Source organism: Manis pentadactyla, chromosome 3, assembly GCF_030020395.1.
Source record: "Manis pentadactyla isolate mManPen7 chromosome 3, mManPen7.hap1, whole genome shotgun sequence".
NCBI classification, from domain to species: Eukaryota; Metazoa; Chordata; class Mammalia; order Pholidota; family Manidae; genus Manis; species Manis pentadactyla.
This window is the reverse complement of record NC_080021.1, coordinates 10724405-10746231: the sequence shown is the minus strand read 5'-3', so window position 1 is coordinate 10746231 and position 21827 is coordinate 10724405.

Here is a 21827-nt window from a genome sequence, read left to right as displayed (position 1 = left end):
ATAACAATAGCTACCGAGGATTGCTTAGGCTTAAATCTGGTGCTGGTGCAGATGCTGATGAGACAGCGCTCACAAGGCATTGGAGGAGAAGCTTCAAGTTGCTTTCTGGCCTGAAAGGAAAAATGAGCTTGAACCTTTAGCTACTGCATCTCTTTTTTAAGCAAATGTTAAGATGAAACTGTCCCCATGGCCCCAGGAAAGTATATACATGAATGATTTATGCTTGATGAAACCTGTGCCTTCCTAATAACATTTTCACACACTCAGCCATTCTCTGCAGTAAATATGGGACCTGGGAATTACACAATATCCAGGGAGAAAGAATACTGAGAGTCTATCTCCATTCCTTTTTAAGAATTAATATGATAAAAATGTCTCTGTTGTATTATAGTGGTTTGAGTATGGTCTACCAGCAGGAGAGAACTCTATGGTCCCCACTGATTCATGGAGGGCAGTGTATCTGAATTGCTCATGTGTGTTCAGTGCCAAGGCATTGAGTTTCACATCATGAGGAGGGCTGGAAGCTCTTCTGGACCTGGCTGGCCATCATGCTTTGGGGATAATTACTAAGCATGCAAGCGAGAGCTAAAAAGGCTGCAATTTGACTCGACTGAGATGCTCCACTGTGAGAATCAGAAGGAATGAGATGAGCTCAGGCATTGAAACAGCAGCAGCCCAGGTGAATCAGGACCCACATGGCTACAAACAAGGTCACAGAGTTAGAGGACCTATAACATTCTGTTTTCCTCCCTGCCTTGCATTTGAAACAAATCTGGCATTTTGAGACTGAGCAGGTTCCCAGAATAATTGGACATTTCAGGGCACAGAGGATGGTCAATTGATGGATACTGGATTTTCTGCTAATAAGGGCAAATTTCTGCTCATAGAAGTAGAGGTTCAAGTGCCTGAGTGGAAAAACTAAAATGGGTACATTAATATTTACATGCTTAGCAATAAATGGATCAACTAACTGCACAGGTTTTGGTGTAAAGGACTTGTATGTGTGAGATCAATTTCAGACATCATTCTCACTACTCCTGCTCTTACAGTTATGGGCATCCTTGGATATAATTTGATTCTTTAGCTCAGTCTTAGAACAAGCTAAGAGTGAGGCAGAGACTCAACAGCAGAGATGCCAACATGTATTAGAGTTAATAATGGATTGAAGATAAAGTTTTCCAAGGATATTGAAATATCTTCTCTTTACTATTGGATAGTGCCAAAAGTCAGAAGAAGCAAGGAATAAGGGTGGATTTGTAGAGAACAGAAAATGGTGACTGGACTAAAGTCAAAGCCACAGAGTTCTGACCACCTGTCACAGGACCATGGGAGTGGTGGGTGTTCCCACTGTTTCTGTTACTTGGAATCGGTCACAAATGCTTGATGCTTCACTCTTCAGTGACGGCACAGCAGGAAATAATCATAAAACAGAATTTGACTGTACTACACTTCACATTTTAAAAGGATAATTTTACCAATATCATCACAAAATCCCATGAGATAGTCATCATTTTCTCCAGTTTCAGGTGAGGAAACTAGAGAGAGATTTACAGATACCCTCTATGACACAGACAGTGAGTGCTCAAGCCAAGGACCCAGAGTATCTGACGGCATATTGAAACATCCTGTAAGAGCTGGAATGCCCAAGTTTTGCACCCAGGTGGTGTGGCCTCCCCTGCATTGAAAGTACATTGGGTTTATTGTAAAGAGTTCTAGGTTTGTGTTTTAACTTAGAGCTTTAACCCTCGTGAGACAGCCCATGATTCCTCAATGCCTCCCAGCCACAGGGTCTGCCTCCTGCATATCAGAAAATCACGTTTAACATTCCAATAGAGAGAATAATTTATCTGTTAGGTTCTTTCTGTATTTTTTCTTCCTTTATCAAAATGAGCCCCACAGTTGATGAACTTTCCTATACCTACTGGCCTCTTTGACAACTGCTATGAACCAGAGAGAATGGGGGTGGGGGGGTAAGGGGGTGTTTTAAGCAATATGAAAAGGTGATTGTGATGATAATAATTCTTTAGATGTACTGGCATGCCAGACACATCTGGGGACTGGTGAGGGGTCCAGAATATCTAGAGATAAAGCCACATCAGAGGTGGGTGTAGAAGAATGGCTGGCATCAGCTATGAAGGGATCTGAATGGCATGTCAAAGAGCTGCAAACGAACACACTGCCAGGGGGCCTCCAGCGACTTGGTCATAATGGGAGCAGACCCTTGCATAGTTCTCACCATGTGCCAGACATGGGTAATGCCGGGGTTTGAATGTGAGTGGACAGACCCCAAAAGACATACCCTTAAACCTTATATAAACTACGTTATTCAAGAGTGTATTGAAACCTGGCAAATGCAAGCTAACGGCAGGGTCAGGTGTGGAGGTCTTCTCAGAGCCTCTGTTTCAACATTTAATCTATTTACCTAGATGCCAGTGTTTGCTCCAGGAACTGTTGGGGGAAATGGTGCAGCCAAAGCTTGCCACCTGTTAATTACTGCACAAAAACAGCAGGTCCAAAGTCATTATTGTGTGCTACAGATAATTACAGCCACCCAATTATGAGGCGCTCTCTTGGCTCCTTTTCTACACAAATGTGCAGGCTTGGATGCTGAGCAGGTGATGACGATTTACAAGAATAATAACAAACACCAGTGGGGTACAGGTAATTAAGAGATGTAGGCTGCAGACAATGTACTCTGAGCAAATCTGGAAACAGATTAGGAGAAATGATGGAGGCTTCCATCCAGTCTAGATTGCATCTGAAAAACTTTTCAGAACACCCAGTGAATGCAATCTGCTTTAGCATAAAAAAGGGGTAGACGTTAATCAGGATGGGTAAATCAATAAATGACATTCCCAATACAGGAAGCAGGCCTTCTGTCCATTTCTGGCTGGCATGCAGACCCGAAATGAGAATGACTTGGAATAAGAGATCAAGGTGAATGGAATGCTGTAAACCAGCAGCTGATAGACACAATGAGGAAGCTAGAGACATCTGCCTGACTGGAATCAAAGCTAAACACCAAAATTCAAAAATATTCCAAATTTCCTTTAGGAATTTGGCATGTTAGCGATCCATGAAGAGAAGGAACCATTCAGAATTTCATGTTCAAATTCAGGACTGATTGCTGCCAATATTTTGGGCTTATGCCCTTTGAAGTCAAGCATATGCAATGACACCAGACTCCATTTTACCTTCAGACAGATGTGCCCCATATCTGCAACCCTAAATTCATTGTAAGAAATGTGTGGGACAACCTCAAGTTTCCTTTCTAATTTACTAGTTTTAAAAAATGTATAAAGCAAAATTTTAAAAACTTTATTATTATGCATCTGTTATGATCTGATATTAAGCCAAAAGCCTTGCATATAGCATTTGATGTAATCTTCAGCATAACCATTTGGACCATAAATCATCTTCCATAGGCAGTAAAAAGTCAGAAAACAGAGGCTCAAAGAAATTTAAAACTTCAAGTTAGTAACAGAGTTGACATTCAAATAACTTGAATTTAATGCTATTTCTACCACATTGTACTCAAGTCCCAAATTCTTTTCCTTGGAAGATAACTACTAAGCTTGGAAAATATTCACTATCAGACCTTCAAACTTCTCTGGATCATTCTTCACCCTATTTATACCTTTTTCCCTAAATAAAGTTTCCACCAACTCCTGTGCTCCAAATGTTTCTCATTTTTCTTATTTCACTTCTCTTTTTTTCTTAACAGAGGTCTTCGATATACAAAACTATTTTAAAGATAGTACAAAGGGTTCCCATATACTCCATACCCAGTTGCCCCTCTTATTAATATTTTAGATTAGTATGCGACATTTGTCACAATTAATGAACCAATGTTGATACATAATTATTAACACAAGTCCACAGTTCATTCAGATTTCCTCAGTTTTTCCCCAGTGTCAGTTTTCAGTTCTGAGATACATCCAGGTTCGTGAAACAGTGAGATGCCATGTCTCCTTAGGGTCATCCTTTTTTGTGACAGTTTCTCAGGGTTGACTTGTTTGGGGTATTTTAACAGTTTGGGGGACTACTGCTCACCTATTATAGTATGTACCTCAGTGGAGATTTTTGTTGTTGTTATTGAGATATAATTCACATGCCATAAAATTCAACCTTTTAAACTACACAATTCTGTGGTTTTCAGGATATTCATGGAATTGTGCACCCATCAGCACTATGTAATTTCAGAACATTTCATCATTACGAAAAAAACCCTCTGCCACTAGATAAAGATTCCGTAATTTTGTTGATCTTTTCACAGACATAATTTGCAGTTTCAGTGGTGATTTTCCACATTGTTCGTTTCTCCATCCCACTAATTTCTCCCAGTAATTCTTGTTATTTTCTTCTTTCTGCTTGCTTCGGTCAGAGTTTGTTCTAATTTTTCCAGGATCTTGAAGTGGAAGGTTAAGTAACTAATTTGAGATTATTCTTCTGTCACACTGTGTTTGCCTTTACATCTATAGATGTCCCTCTAAGCACTGATTTAGCTGCATCTCATTAGTTCTTGGTACGCTGTGTCTTCATTTTCACTCATCTCAAAGTGTTTTCTAGTTTCCCATATAATTTCTTCTCTGACCAGCTGGTCATTTTGGAGTATGCTCTCATTTCTACATATTTGTGATTTTTCCAAATTTCCATGATATCGATTTCTAACTTTATTCCATTGCAGTTACATAACATACATTGTGTGATTTCAATACTTTTAAAAATATCGAGACTTGTATACCCCAATATCTAGTCTCTTCTGGAGGACGTTCCATACACAACAAGAATGTATATTCTGCTGTCATTGCTGACATGCTATCTATGTCTGCTAGGTCTAGTTGGTTTATAGATATGGTCACTTGAGTCTCCTATTTTTTTGCTGACCTGTCTCAGTGTTCTATCCACTATTAAAGTGGAATACTGATGTTTCCATTATTATTGTTGGATTACCTATTTCCTCATTTTTATCAGTTTTTGCATTGTGTAATTTGGCAAAAAAGAAAAACAACTAGGTACATTTTTATCATTTATAAAGCATTTTGCCTGCATTTCTCTGTTCAATGCTAGCAAATAAACTGTGTGGATTATATTTTAATGTCTATTTTGTGGGTAAGGAAAAGACAATGTAGGCCATTTACACAAGTAATAAACATGAAGACTCAAAGCCAGTGTTGGTCATCTTCTCCACCTCGGCCAGCTTCTCAAACTCAGACCCTCGAGCCCATGATCTGGCTGCAGACCAAACTGTAGGCCAGCCAAATACAGACCTGTCCAGCTGAGACCATCTGGATTGCTGGCCCACAGAGCCATAAACTAAATTCACGGTTGTTGTTTTAAGTCACTAAGCTTGGGAACGGACAGTGATGAGCAGTGGCGGATGCAGTCCTCCTATCTGTCCCCAATCCTCACTGATGCCAAATGTCAGACTCTGTTTCTCACCACACTTACATGTTTTCTTAGACTACATTATTGTTTAGTATTTTAAGTCTACCAAAACTCCACAAAAAATGTTTTTCAGCTTTATTGAGCTCTGATTGACATAGAACATTGTGTAAGTTTAAGGTGTACAATGTGGTGATTTTATACACACACACACACATATAGTGAAATAAGTACCACAGTAGGGTTAATTAACACATTCACCACCCACATAACTAACATTTTTGGATGTGTGTGGTGAAAATATTTAGGAGCCATTCTCTTAGCAACTTTCTAGAATATAATACAGTATTATCTGCTACAGTCACCATCCTGTACATGAGAGCCCCAGAACTCCTTCATCTTATAGCTGGAGGTTTGTACCCTTTCACCACTCTCTCTCCATTTCCTCTACCTCCCAGGCCCAGGCCGTTCTACTCTGTCTTATGCGTTTGGCTATCTTAGATTCCAAATGTGAGAACATATAGTGTTTGTCTTTCTCTGTCTGACTTAATTTCATAACACAATGCCTGCAAAGTCCATGCATGTTGTTGCAAATGGCAAGATTTCATTTTCTTTTATGACTGGGTAATACGCCAGTGTGCATACACAGCACCTCTTTATCCCCTCATTCACTGATGGCTACATGGTCGCTTCCACGTCTCAGCTATTGTAAATAATGCTGCAGTGAGCAGGGGATTACAGATGTTTTCTTTGAGGTGATGATCTCATTCCCTTCAGATGTATAGCCAGGAGTGGGATCGGTGGACCACAGATTAGTGAAAGTCGGGGGTCATTTGACTGAAAGGAGGGTAGGAATTTTCTTGGTCCCAGCTCTCTTCACTTGATTATTTTGCATTTGGTCCCTGTTAACACGTCAGTTTCATGCTCTCCTACTTCACATGACTAACACACAGCAGACTTATTATGTTGTAGGTTTTAAAAACATTTAATTCTGACCCAGAGTGTCCCTACAGTTTGAGTATCTGCTCCTACCTTTTAAAGATTGGAGGAACTATCATTGCCTAGTAAGGGAAAATAATATTATCTCCATTTTTTTTTGTCATCAATACAGATACTGACTGCATATTTTGTTTGTTCTTTCTTTGTTTCTTTTCTTTTTGGGGAGGGTTGGGGGTATCTTTGGAGGATTGGGGATACCTTTGGAGCTCTCATTCCTAAAAAGGTCAGACAGCTTTCTGGGGAGCTGCTTAAAAGCTCCTCCTCCCCAAATTTCCACCAAACCTCAGTGAATAGACTGGCCTGTGATTAAATACAACAAAAGGATAGAGAAGGAAAGGAAAATGACAGGATCATTTAGGTGTAATCACTGATCGCTCTCCAATCCAAAAGCTCAAGAGATATAGTTTAATCCAATTTTTAAATCATGTTTTAAAAGAAAGGATTTTTTTATTGTTAAACATTACTTTAATCCACATTCTCCACAGCTAGAGAAAGAAGTGCATGTTAATTTGGGGAAGTCCACATACTATTCCCCTGAACTGGGATATATATACTGTGTAACTTGTGCTTATATATTTATGAATTATGAATTACACACAAATTATGTTCCATATTTTTTATGAATTAGAGAGAGAGAAATTCATGCTATTGGCTATGTTCTTCTCCAACTGAGACTTTTAGAAAGAGTGGAAGCATAAAAAGGGCTTGACATGATCAGACACGGAATGTGCAGGAAGGCACTGGGGCTGTATGGTCAGCCCAGCGTCCTTCTAAAGCAGCCAGCGTCCTCCTCAGGTTGGCCTTACAGGCAGATACACTTGGCGATGGACCCAACTGCTAGTCCTCCTTTGGCCAGGAAGCCATAAAGCCTCAGGGTTAAGGGATGCACTGTAAGCTGAGGCCTTCTCGGCTGGAATTCTGGCTCCCCTGAGATGCCCTGAGTTTCCTTATCTGTGAAAGGGGAGCAACAATACTGCAACCCAGCAGGCATCTCTCCAGGACACGTGACACCTGCATCCACTCTCCTTGCCAGGCCCCCCAGTCACATGGATTTTGGAAAAGGGTAGATGCATGCATGAGAAGGCAAGGGCCCTGTCTATAAAAGCTGCATTTCTGGAAGGACAGAAATTCTTGGTTCTGTCTCTGTTGCCACCTCTTCACTACACCACACAGGCTGGGAAGGGTGTGGCTTCAAGTGGTGACCACGGGTAACCAGATTTTCCCCACCTCATCGGCCCTTTGCTGGCAGCTGTCTTTAGGATGTGGCATACTTGACAGCCCTTCACCCTTAACTGGAGACCCTCGTCCACACTTCCCAGGGTAACAAGAAAGCCCAAATCAGCATCATGTTATTGAATTCTTTCAACAACATGCTGAGATAGGAGCCATAAATACTGATGGAAAAATGGACTAGAAGGGTTAGATGAAGTATCCAGGTTATGAAGCTTGGCAGGACACAAGCCTGGGTCTGCCTCACTCTGAAGGTTGTACTTACTCCCTGTGTCACGCGTGTGGAAACACTACCAGGTTACCCATCCCATCCTGGCAGGCCTCTATTCTTTACTCTCACTTTGAGAGATGAGCCTTTGAGGTCACAAGCCACCGAGGCCTTGGGAGTGCTTTACTACCACAGCACGGCCCAGCCAGCCCAGACTGATATTCCAGCCCTCGATTTTTCCTCCTAGTTTTTATTGGCTTTGCCTTGTCTCCTTTTATTTTCATTCACCCTCTTTCAACTCATCCTTTCTAATCTTACCCCAATTGCTTTCCAGAGCATATAAACTCTCTTTATCCTCCCCTCTTCCTATTCCTCTTTCTCTTTCTTCTTCTTCTTCTACTAATTCTGTCTCATTTTTCTTTGCTCCCCAGTTGGACCAAAAAGAAATAAAGGAAAAATATAATCAAGAGAACTTTCAAAAATGAATGGTGAAGAGGGACCTGGAAAGTTGAGCAAAGTAGGGTAGACTGGACATCATTCTAGTTGTCACCAGCGCCTCGCAATCCAGGCAGAGGAGTAAATGTTTCATTTCCCATGAAAATCCTCGTGCGGACTGGGTACCATGCTAAGAACTGGGGTAACAGACATGAATAAGACACACTCTTGGCTGCCTAAAAGCAGATACTGAAAGGGAAAAGAAGTATAATTGGTATTTATTGGCATTGTTTATAATTGGTATTATTATATACCATAATATATTACACATTACATATGTTACAGTGCTTCTCACACTAAATTACATATATCATATCTATGGATAAACACACAAAACACTATTTTCTAAGCAGTTATGTGCTAGAAGGTCTACAAGGTACTGTATAATCTTCTCACCTTATACAGTAATTCCATGGTGGGGGCATTATCATCCATACTTGATAGCTAATGACCTAAGGCTTAGAGAGGTTAAGACAATGAGGTCACCCTCGTATTTATTAAGTGGTTCATCTGAGAATCAAACCTAGGTTAGCCAAATTCCAAACCCTGAGCTCTGAACAAGCACCCTGCACCCCCTCCCTGACTAGATGCTGTGCTAGAATAGAGGCAGTCAGCGAGGAGATACTGTCTGATTTGGGAACTGATGGGAGAATGGGCAGGCAGGAACACTCTCCTAGATAAGAGGTAGGGAAAAGAACTTGGTGATTTTCTATTTCATTTTATTTTTGCAATCTCCAAAAGGAGGCAATGAAAAGAAATCCCTGCTCTTGGGAAGTTATTAGAGCTACCATTATACAAGCATGTACAGATGAATCAAATCATTGACCAGGAAGGAGAAAAGAATAGTCTGCAATTTTTCCCTTCACTGTCTATGGAGGAACAATACCATATAGACCAGTCTGATCCTTAATGCATTTAAAATCAGAAATTTAAACTGTATTCAGCCTGCAGAGATATTTTGTTTGTCCTGCACAGTGTTGAAAAAAAAAAAAAAACAAGTAGAATGAGTTGCGTGAAATTAGTTGCCACCATTGAGAAAGAATGTTGCATTAAAGAGTCAGGCTTCTGGTTTCTCTCTCATGGAGCTTCCCGTGTGCTGAAGACTAGTCAGCCCTCCAGACAGGTTACACACTCTCTATTTAACCACTGGCAGGCATTTTTTGGCTGTTACTGTTTTCTTACATCTGGCCTGCATCACTCGTTCATTCCCATTTCCTGGTCCTGAGTGCATTTAGTATTAAGACCCTTGGGAAAGATGATCAACTCATTGATTCTTCAACTATATATAACAAAACAAAATTTGCATGTTTCTGGAAGAGCACTAAATGATTTCGTTACTTCAACTGCCTTCATATGTGAGGTTAATAAGTATTTGTCAACTCATCATGCCAGTATTGTACTAGATCAAGCTTTCAGTTGTATGGTGCTATTAACACTGCCTTGCATATGACTAGAAGTCAGTAAAATACCATCTGAGAGCTCTTGGATTTCAAAATTACTTGTTAAGCTTCACTGAGTATAAAGATGGATCACGATAATCTGCCACTGAGAAAATTACATTCTCCACTTGTGGATGGTCAGATGAAATTTAGAAATTGCTGCTCTGATCACTGAAGAAAAATATTACCATCATCCACTTCCTAGCAAATGTACCTTGACTTGTTAATTGCTTGGCCACTCATTATTAATTGAAGACTTGAATGTATTCTTACTGTGTAATCTAATTCTATGCTTACCATTCAGGATAATATTAACAAGAACACTGCTCATGAGAAAATGCATTAGTGCACAACTCTATGTTAAAACAAAAGCAAAGGTTTCCATGAGTGGAAAGAAGAATGCTTTATATATATATATATATATATTTTTTTCCTAATAATCACTGTATTCTAAGGATACTGATAACATGGCCAAGTGTTAGACTATAGGTTCAGTTTGTAAGGTGGTATAAATTTGAAGCCCTGTAGATAATAGAAAGAAATGGCATAGGTTTGGGAATTTGGGGATGGATTCGTTAGCTTTTATTGAGCACCTGTTATTTCTCTGTATTATGCTGATCACCTTTACATAATTGGTCTTATTTAATTGCACCAAGGAGTTGGAGGTTGACATTTTGATTTTATAATGAGAGTTACTGAGGCTGATGTGCCCAAAACATGCAGGTGGTAGAATGGTGAATCTAGAATGCAAAACTCCTTTTTCTGTTTAGATTCTGGACTAACCCAGCAGAAAACCAGCCTCTTCCAGTGTCTCTCCACCATTATTCATTTCAAGTCTTGGAGCAGACACAGCAGAGAACGTGAATTTCTCCTCTCCTGCTCTCAGGTATACTGAACAGATCCTCCAGACGTCCTCCCTCTATGTCTATAGTGTGGGCAACGTCACCGATCACATGGGGCTAGTCAGAGCAAGTGTTAATTGTCCTGTAGAGGAAACAGGTCCAGACCAATGAGTCATGAGCCCTGAATCAAATGCAAGTAGGTAGCGGAACTAAAGATGGAGCCCAGATCTTTGGATTCAAGAACTCCCCTTATTTCAAACTATCCCTTGTACGAGTCTGTTTATGCAAATAATGTATGAAATAATTAAAAGAAAGAGTGTAGAGAAATCTCTATACCAAAGGAGTTGAAAGATGAGTGGACAATAGCATATTAACTCCTGGTATCTTCTCCTTTGAGCACTGGAAAAAGAAACAAAAGGAAAAAGAACTGGATTCAGCTGGAGTCCAAGACACAGCCAGGAGCAACAACTATGCTGGGAAAGGGGCTCCGGTTAACATTTTCCTACGTAGCTGTAACTGAACCAGTTAATGGGAGCAGGAACATGTGGGAAACAGGGAAAAGGGCAGAAAAGCTGGTGGCTGAAAATCGGTAGCACAGACCTAATGACACCTAGGGGAGGAGTGGAACCTGCAAGGAGCAGCTGACATTAATTTATGAAGAGTTTCTGAAGGAACCGCAGGAGGGAGTGACATCCCTGGAGAGCAGTCGCACTGGTGAATGTGTTGGACCGCGACTGAAGCATACTTTTCTCCTTTCACAGATGATCAACATCTCCTGATGAACTGTTAGCTGAAATGCAAACATTTTCTAAAAGGAAAAAAAAAAGAATGTCTTGACTCATGTGCTAGGAAAACGATGTCAGAATTCTCCACTTCCTTCCAAAAAGTATTCATTCTCCATTGTGGTGAGTTACTATAATTATCAAGTTTAGAATCCATCTTCTGAAGATTCCCGAATAAAAGGAGTTAAGTAACTATAAACAGTGGTAAGTCAATGAATCAGACCTGCAAGAGGCTGTAGTTATTAGGTGTCACACTCTGAAAACAAACATTCCAGAAGGGTGTGATTTCAAACCTTTGAAACTGATCTCAAAATATGCAATTATTTTGAGCACAATTTTTGTCTTATATAAAATGAGAATTATAGTATCTGTCACAAAGGATTTCAAAGAATATGAAATATGCTATTAAACATTGATAAGTGCATCTGGTCTGAGTGCACAAAAACTGCTTAATAAATGTTAGTTCCCTTCCTGCCTCCCCTCTAAATTTTATTAAATTGATTCATGTGCCAGTGTCTAAAGTGTCCTCTTTATTTCCTTTTTCTCTATGTTTTTCCTTTTTCCTTTTCTCTTTATTCCCTTCCTCATAACAATTTTTCCCTCTATTGAAAGCACGGGAAATATTTCAGACTATATTCCATGTCATTCTGTTTCCATTAGGAAAATGCTTCTTTTTATTAAAAACAGACTTAGAGTTTAGTCTGAAATATTTTAGTTATTCTTGGAAGCTGAGTATATCATTCACTCACAAGCATTATCAGAACTTTTCCAGAAGAATGAAGGTACATAGAGAGACAGTGGTCCCCGTGTTGCGGCATCAAGGAGAACAGACGCCCCAGGCAGGACTGAACGTGGGGCGGGAAAGTAATCTCAGCTTGCTCAGCCCCGGGAATGAACTGAAGGGCCGGGAGTATAATGAGGAATACGATTCTTCAGGTGAAGGTGCTTATATTTTGATGAGAGAGAGTCCCTCTAAGTTGAACTTGATTGAATCACTCCCCAATGAAAGCCAACCTTTCACTTACTTGGTGTGAAAAAATTTAAGCTTTGGAACCATCTTTCAGTTTCCTAGCCTACCGGATACGTTTTCAGTCCTACGTTGCTGCAAATAACCTATCTTCAGGGTTTCCAATACTGGATGGGGAACTGCAACTTCAGAAGATTGAAGTCATCAAGTGATCTCTCCCTTAAAAAGGACTCTTAACCTAATGGAAATGACCATTGATGCATAATTCAAATGATGACCCTGGTGGCCCTTAAAAAGTACTGAAAAGCTTAAACCCACAGAGAGGATTGCAAGAATAAAAAGCTACCTATTCTAAGAAACACTTAACTCCCCTCAGCCCCGTACCACCAGCATTTTACAAAAGGCCAAAAACCATTTACAAACTGTCACATGAGAAAATGGGATTGTGTACGGTGTCTGGAGTCAGAAAGTACTGATCGAATTCCAACTCTTTCATTGCCGGTATTTGTTTATCTCCATGGCAATACCATATACACACATAAATCACATACATATATATATGACCACATATGTTTATATGCGGGATTTGATAAATATACATTTCCTTCACGTCCATTTGCCTTTCATTTTATGTCTTATACTGTTGATTTCTACCTTAAGTCTTCTCTAAATCAAATGAGCTGCCTCTGTCCCCAAAATTTAAAGAGTTGGTGAAAATGTTAAATTAACAAACATAAATGAAAATTAACTTCACCAAACAATAACAATATGATGTAGAGCTTAAATAGATGCAAAAATGATGCAAAATGAGGGAGGAAGTAGAATGAATGAATTGAGCTGTGCTAAGGCCCTGGCGTTGACAAGGAAGTAGTAATATTATTCATCTATATTATATTCCAATAAGGCACTTGTGCTTTGGTTTCTAAGATAACCACTAAAATCACAGTAAAATACTTTAGAGCTAGCTAAGGAGGTTGGTAAAATTAAAATCAATTATTTTATCAATCCTAAGTAAATAAATAATCAAGTAAAAATATAGCCAAATAATGAAATAAACAGACATATCGCCTCAGTGAAAAGGATAAGAAGAAAAGCAAATTAGCTCAGAGCTTATAGAAAGCAATGTGCGTGGGCTTCTGTTTTAGGGTCATCAGGAGAAATTGTACAATGAGATGACAGTCTGCTGAGATCTGACTGGTGAATGGAAACCAGGCTAACAAAGATCTAAGGATCGGGGATTACACGCAGAAGGGTGTAATTGACAAACGTAGAATTGAGCTTGGCATCTTGGGAGGAAACAAGGAAGCCGTAGCAGAGCGGCCTTGGACTCTCCTTCGCTTGCCGCAGAGCCCCGTGCTGCACGAGACACTCCCACCCGGAGCGCTGGGTCAGAGCTCTCCCGCGTAAATATTTTCAGCCCTAATTTCCAGAGGAGGAGACTGACATGGCGAGTAATTCAGTGAATGCAGTAGCAGTATTACATGTATGTCCTTTAACTGTGTTTTGTAGGCAGCTACTTGAAAACAGTTTCTGCCATTTGTGACGACAATCTGGGAAATCTGCTTAAGCCTCTCCTAACATATCTGTAAAATGGAGACAGCAATAGCATAAGTGCCAGGGTAAGATGTGCTGAGGACTAAGTCTGATCACATAAAGTGCTGAGAAAAATGGGTGAAGCATTAGGAAGGGTTAACTCCTAGAAGTATTGTCTTGGATATCTCACATGATAAGAAAAGGAGCTGGTACTCTAAACCAAATGTTATTTCCCGACAGTCTCTGCTTCTACCAATTCCCCTCACAATCTCCTGACATACTAAGGTGATGAAGTGAAAGGCAGTAAGTGCTTTAAGAGAAGGTGGGGCAAACAGATGGGCAGGGAAAGCCGAGCCCTGGGGAGCCAGGCTTCTAGAAGGGAGGAATGTCTGAACTACAACTTGGTGGATGAAGAACTTGATTTCTCTCATTTTCTGTCTTAGTCATTTGCTCTCAGAAACATTTATTGACAACTTGGTGTTCTTTCCTGCATGACAGTGTATGTGGTTTCATCTTTGAAGGACTACAAGTACTTATGTATTCTCTGTTAATAGTTTTTAAAAAACAGTCATGGCCTGTCTGTCTTCTCAGTGCCTTAAGGGCAGCTTTCTCAGAGAGAGCTCATGTTTCCTTGCATCACTACAAAGCTCCTGACACTAGGCTGAAATGATTTAAGCACAAGTCCTTCCCATGCATTGGTGTATAATAGGTACTCAGTAAGGTTAGCTGACTTAAAGTGTAAAACTAACACTCTTTATGTACTATTAAATTGATATTGGATGAATGAATGACTATATAGAATGAATATAAAAATAGAAGGAAATGAATATATGGATAATGGATGGGTGGATCGATGGATGGATGGGCACGCAGATAGTTGAACGGATAGAAAATGGAGAAATATTGGTGAGTTATTGAGTTTTCCAATAATTTCCAAGGTTAGGAGTAAGACTTCTAAGCTGTGTCTGTTGTTTTCAAATTTCTAAAGCATGTGGAAAAGGCTCACAAAACTAATTTTCTCTAACTTTTCTCCTAACCACTATTGAATGATGGATGCTTGTTCTGTTCTCTAAGATTTCATTCCAGTGCAACATTAACTGGATATCACATCATGTTTCATATATTTTTTCAGTATCTTCAGACTCCCCTTCTTTCTTTTTTCTTGTCATAACAAACAATCCACTATCCAGAGATGGGAGTAAACAATCCCCAAGAAGTTATAATAATGCAGAAAATTTTTGCAAACAGAAGGCAAAGTTGTTTGAAAAGGCACCGTCTTGAAGGCAAACTCCAAACAGTAGAAGTAGATATTTCAAAGCTAGATGGCTGTGCTGGGAATGTAACTCACCACTAGGGAACACGAGTAGAGCTGGCAAGACCTGGGTTTAAATTTGAAGCTTCCATCCACTTTTTAAGGATTTAAGGAAGATTACTTAATACTTTTTAATGGTCTGCACTTTGGGGATATCATTCCTACTTTCCATGATAGATGAATAAATTAAACAAACTAATTTGTGTGAAGTACTCAATTTAGAGTTGGGTACATATTAAGCTCTGAACAGAGAGCAGCTGTTAATAATCTTAATGCTCCTTTAATATTCATTTTAAAAATGGAGTCATCTAAAGCCAACTGAGGTATCTCATAACTCCTTACAAGTTACAGGCAATATGCACATATACTATTTAATTTTTATTTATCATTTCCATCTTAGAGTCAAGGAATCTATGGTAAAGTGATTGACCCAAGTTCACACATTTGGAAGTAAAGTGAGAAGCCAAGATTCTGGACACTGCAGGCCATGATCTTTCTTCTACAAAAGTATTTTTTGGCACCATCTCTCACATTCCAGAATCCGTTATGAACAGGAGATACACCTACTGGACCAGAGCAGAGCCCACAAGGCAGCCTAAAAATCTAGATTTCACTCTTACCTGGTTCTGAATCCCCAGGTTCCTCCAGCAGCAAGACTGCAAGCCCTAGCTCAGTATGATGCAAATGTAAGTCTGTTAAGCTTCAATTATTTCCAAAGGATCATGGCATTTTATGATGGCAACGGTGGCAGCTTCTTTAATGTATCAGTCCTCTGATAGGGCCTTTCCATGGGCCTCCAAATCTTACAGCAACAGTTCTCAAAATTAGTGGCCATTGAAATCCCCTGGGGAGCTTCTCACCCAGCATCCTGAGAGATTCTGTTCTGTAGGTCCTTGGGCCTGGGGGGCTGTACTAGGTGATTCTGAGACAGGAGACCCTGGGTGTACATTGTGAGAACACTGTTCACTGCAGGTCAGATTGCTCACTGTGTCATTTAAATCCCTCCATTATTTTGTGCTTGCCTATCTCTTTCGTCTTAAATCCTATTTCTTCCCACTTTGGCAAAGACATTCCACCAAGGCCTTAGAACACATCATGTTCTTTTACCAACTGCTCCTTTTTGCTCTGGCCAACTTCTTACCCCCTCCTTCCAACCTTACCTGAAATTCCCTTCTCTTCTACACATAGTCCTATTCACTCTTTACCCAGCTCAGCTCTGCCAGCTACACCTCTGTCACTAAACATCCACATTATTTTACAACAGTCTATGAATGTGCTGGTCACAAGCACTAGATGATAAGCTCCCTGAGGACCAAGGTTATGTTTCCTTTGTCTCTGATCTGTACCTTCTGAGCCTAGAATAGGGCCACATTACAGGTGCTCAATGAATATTCATTTAATTAAATTAGTGGTTCTCAACTTTGGTTACAATTAGAATCACCCAGGGAATTTTAAAAAAATACAAATGCCTAGACCCCCACATCCAGAGATCCTAATTTAACTGGTCTCTGATGGTATACTGACACTGCTAGTTTTAAAGCTACCCTGGGTGATTTCATGGGCTGCCAGGGCTAAAAACCACAGAAGTAAATTCAGTTTGTTCTTGACTTTGGCACCTGTGGTCTATGGCCAAGTTTCTACCCAAGTGTCAGTCCTCCGTGTCCCCAGAGTTTTGCAAGCCCCACTGTCAGAGTCCTTATTTACTGCTTTGCCAATAGCTTGCTATTGCCTTTTGTTAATCTTTTCTCCTAGAATTCAAGTTCTTAAAGATCAAAGACTATGTCCCTCCCATTAATAATTGTATATTCAATGCATAACACAGGGGCTGCCACAAAACAGAGACAAAAATATGTATAAATGCATGACAAGTCTATTCAAAATAAGGAAATATTTTCTGTGCTGGGAAGCCCATTAAACAAAAATTCATGGGAGGTGTGTGTGCATAAGGAGGAAGATGGGAGGATTTCTTTCACACCTAGGATTTCTCATGTGGGAACCTAGCTCAAGAGGGCTTAGAGATTTTGTTGTATAGTTGGATTTACCATTAGGCAAATGTAGATAATGACTGAGCATTTCTCGGGGCTAAGCTAAGAATCATATTCCATGGCTTTCTGCCTGGGAACCCCTCCTTCATGACCTTTAGTCAACCAAATACCCCAGAGGCCCTGCCAGATGCTAGGGTGTGGGGAAGTTGGGGTTCCTATGGCCAGAATCCTCACTGAACTTAAACCACCTGATGATGTAACTGGCCGGTTGATGTAACACACCTTTAGGCAATAAGCTTTTATTGCACTGTATAGAGAGCTCGGCCCAGTGCTCTGGGGGGAGGCAGAGACATTAGTGCTCAACCTACCGCCAGGAGAACAAGCCGGGTAATAAACCCTTTCACCCCAAAGAACATTTTGCTGTCAATTTCTTTGGTCACATTGAATCCATAGTGAACTTGCCTGGGGCTGAAACCATTGGCAACACATAGGGCACCCAAAGAGATGAAAGATCAGAAACAAGTACCTTACCAAGCATGCTGCTCTACAGGGAAAGTGCAGCAAACCTACAGAAAAAAATTAAATGAGAAAATGTACTATTTTATAAAAAGAAATTGAGGGTAGATGTCAAATGATTTTGTAGTTCCATTGAGGTTTTTAAACATCTTGCCTTCAAGTTCTAAATGAGCCCCTTTTACCCTGACAAAATCCCCTTGAATTTGAGAAGGAATTGATCCTTGACTAAAACATCCTACAAATGACCGAGTCTCATGGACTGGCACGTGGATCTATGGGAGACGATATGTATAAGTAATCCAAAATGACCCAGTGGTCTCTCAAATTGGAGCAATTTAGGATCCAGGTTTCTGGTATGTAACCCTAGACCTAAAATGCAGCTCTGACTTTCAGGTCTAGTCCACTAGAGATCTTTAGCAAAAGATTTTTAGCCTAATTAGTTAACACATCTAACCTGAAACTCCTCCATAACTAACCATCTGCCTACCACCACTACTGTAGATGGCTAATTACATCCAGGTATGATATTGATTGGTTTGGATCAATTTATTGTTGCCATTGAAGTGGAATGCAATTAATTATATGGTTCTGAGTTGTTCAAAAATAATTCTACTGCATCATGAATAAAGGGTATGAGAAAAATCTATTAACTATAGGAAAACAGGCATGAATAAACCCTCCAAGTACTTTTGACTCATGTTTGAGTCATGGGTATTATCTGTGTACCAAGAGAGGATCTTTTTGAATCACCATCATTATTAAGAAAAATTTAATGAGGCCCACACACCCATGGAATTTTAATAATGGGACCCAGGTTGGGTCCCATGTCAGTGACAGTTTGGTGCACCTGTGCCTGGGTGAAGACATGTGCTTAAGGCAGGTCAAGCTTAGACACTTGCTATGCCTTGTCTAGCTTATTTAATCAGTTTTCCCTTTGGTCACCCCGCTACAAGTCTTGACCACGCCAATGCCACAGTCACTCAGCAGCCAGAGCGATCTTACCAGAACACAAATCAAAGTCCTTTCTCTGCTTATAATTTTCCAGCTATCAGAACATGGTTCTCAGACTTTCTTGGGTTTAAAAGTCACCTGGTGAAACTGACATACACAGATGCCTGGGGCCCACAGTCAGTGATCTAATGCAGTACTATCGGGCAGAGCCCAAACAGGATATTTAATTAGCTGCCAAGAGGATTCTAGTGCAGTGGCCTGGACATACTGTGTATGGTCTTGCAGCACGCCAATGGCTTGTAGCATGAAGCCCATGATTCCTTAGTGACAGCAAGGACCTCCGTGATCTAACTTTGCTGTAACCTGGCCTCATCTCCTACCTCTGCAGCTTTATTTTATGCACCCTCCAGCAAAACAAGCCTCTCCAGCTTCTCCACTCCCCCCACGCTCTTTCAGGCCTTAGTACTTTCCCCCCAGTGTTCCCACTACCTGGAAGGCCCTTCTCCACTCATGTCTACCATGAGTAGGTAGACTGTTCTCCAGGGTCTTATCTGTGCAATGGTGACTAGCTGAAAAGCCAGTTTGTCCCAGAGCTGTGTCACCCTGGAGGCAGGGACACACTTGTCTGACTGGACACTCAGAGGATATATACTTTTGGAGATTCACTTACTCAAAGAGAATGACTTCTAATTCGGAGAGAGGGTTTGTGCTGGAGGAAGCTCTGTCCCTTTTGTCTCCTGGGCACAATGTTATTCATTCTCAAGACTCAGCCTGTTGCCACTGTTGTCTGGGTTGGAAACCTTCCTCGCTACCCTGCAACACCACTGTTCTTCACTCACCCCATAGCCCTGTGGTCGCCTCAAACTCCTGGCTTATCATAGTTACACCATAAATATGTATAACTGTGAAAGCATCTCATAGGAAACTCCAGTCACTGGCCAGTATTTCTAATACCACCAAGAGCAACTGCTCTGTTTTCCAGCCCCCTGTGCTCTATCTAAAGAGATGCAGAGGGGACCTCTTTCCCATCCTGCCCTTAAGATCAGGGGCCCTTTAACTCTTGCCCTGAATCAGTGCTTTGCCCTCCTTGGAATTCATCTTCAGCAATACCCTACCTCCCCGTACACTGGCCTTCCTACCAGATCCAAGGAAGTGCCGCCCACTCACTGCCCACTGGGCCTTCAGTCATAACTGGAGTTGCCTCCATCTGCTCCAATCTCCTGGTCCACTTCTTAAACAATCATCCTTCAAGAACCATCTTCCAGTAGCCTCTGTTGATTTTCCATTCTCCTCCAAACAACACTCTCCTTGGACACAAAGTTGGGGTGCCCCAGTGCTGACAGCTCTGTTTTCCACCACGCAGAAGGAGAGAGTCTGTCAATAGCACCTAACCTTGGTGCTTCTCACCCGGCTGCCTTACACTCTGTCATGGATTTTCCATTTCACAAAGGGGCCTGCTTACCACACTCCGCACTCACACGCATTATCTCCACTGGCAGGGCCCCTCTTCCCAATTTAGACAGAGACTCATATAAACAAAGCCCTCCTTTTTGTTTCTATAGCATCTTGGAACTTGCCTTGGTTATAGCAATGGCATTCTGATCAGTATTTGTCTTCTCTTTCCACAGGTACCCTGTGGGTTTGTTGAGGTCAGGACCTTTGCCTTACATTATAATCTCTGTAGTCACAAGCAAAGTTCTTGGTTCAAAGGAAGTAAACAAAGGCATTTATCAAATCAATCAAATTGTAAAGTGCAGACGTCTACAAACCAATCATAAGTGTGTAGCCTACTGATACACTCAATCACTCATCTGTCCATTTATTTTCATTCACTTATTTTTCATCACATGAACCACACTGAGCCTTAATTTTCTCAGCTATAAAGTGGGAGCAATGATCTCTCTTCTGATTATCTCACTAGAAAGTAAAGCCTCAAAAGAGGAATGTTAAAAAGGAACATTTCAAACTGAAGTAAGGAAAAAAAAGGCACTGTGGTAATACATGCAGACACATTTTGGAATATTTTTATCCATGGACTTTCGACATCCATGAAAATTATAGTATAAAGCAGCAATACCCAAATGGATTTCACAAAATTAGGGATTTCTCAGAAACCGAATTCTGTGGTTAAATTTTGGAAATGAACTTTTTCTTGAAGTTAATTTATCTTTTTAACAGCAAAGTTTTCAGAACTTTCAATATGGCAATACCATCACCATACATCTCCAAGCAGTGATGAAGTGAGCAGATTCTCCAAACTTAGTTGATCAGAGAACCTTGCTGCTGGTGAATTAGTTAATAATCCAGTCCCCCATCCGCACCCCAACCCCCCAAAACACCTTTTGGAAAAAACTGTCAGGAAAGGATTACATTCAGACACACTGTCTTCAGGAAAATTGGCACCAAATTCCACCCAGCAAAGGTACCATCCTTTCAGGTTTATAAAATATAAATCCTTTATAAAGGTTTTCAGAAAACTAATGAAAATCTCAAGAGAGGCACTGTAGTATATTAAATTATTTCCCTGAAGCTCAATAAAGCTACAACATATTTCAAGATAAGTTTCTTTTTGTAACTACAACTGCATTTTGAAGGACTTGAGGTCCACTGCAACCATCATTTTCTGAATCACCTCTGTCTCTCACTGTATTTCTCCATCTCTCTTAACTCCCAACCACTTAAGGATAGATTCCTTCTGCTGGGGGAGGTCTGTGCAGGAAATGATCATGAATCAACTTGGTTCAACACTGTTCACTTACAGGAACGTTTGCTTCCTGTCAAGCCAATTTACTCAGTGTTTCAATATGTATTCAGTCCAGTTTCCATCCTTTTGTCATTGCCTCCAGGGAAAGTCTCTCTTTTTCTTCACTCTTTTTTTCCTCCTTTCCTCTTGCCACTTCTTTTTTCTCTCCTTTCTTCTGCCCATCCTTCCATCCACCCACCAACCTACAAACATTTATCTGACACTGTGTGAGGTGCTGGAGGAACATATAGAACTAAGACCTGTTCTTCGATTTCAAGAAATTTAAATAGACAAATATGTTGAGAAACTGAATATAGACATGGACAATAGCCAGATCATATATGAAAAAACAGAACTCTGACCTGCAATCTGTAGCAACCTGCCTAAAAAAGCAACCCCTTATCTATAATGAATGACCTGGAAAGCCAGCCTGTTGTAAG